Below are 248 nucleotides of genomic sequence, written 5' to 3'. Positions count from 1 at the left end.
AAAAAAAGCCACGAGGCGATGCTAGGGGAGCAAAGCTCTTGGGGTCAGGGCCTGTGCCCCATTGCCACCCTGCTGCACCCATGCACCCCAGGTTCATGGTTCAGGAGGATTCACCCCATTTTGGGAACCCAGGGTGGGTTGGGAGGTTGAGCTTTAGGTGCAGTTTTGCTGACAGGCACCATAAACGCCTGTCCCAGCAGGGGCGTCCCTCCAGCTGATGGCACGCTGCTGCTCCAGACTGGCGGTTG

Source organism: Mesitornis unicolor, unplaced genomic scaffold (assembly GCF_000695765.1).
Source record: "Mesitornis unicolor isolate BGI_N332 unplaced genomic scaffold, ASM69576v1 scaffold19503, whole genome shotgun sequence".
In the NCBI taxonomy this organism is placed as follows: Eukaryota; Metazoa; Chordata; class Aves; order Mesitornithiformes; family Mesitornithidae; genus Mesitornis; species Mesitornis unicolor.
Note: the sequence above shows the minus strand (reverse complement) of the source record.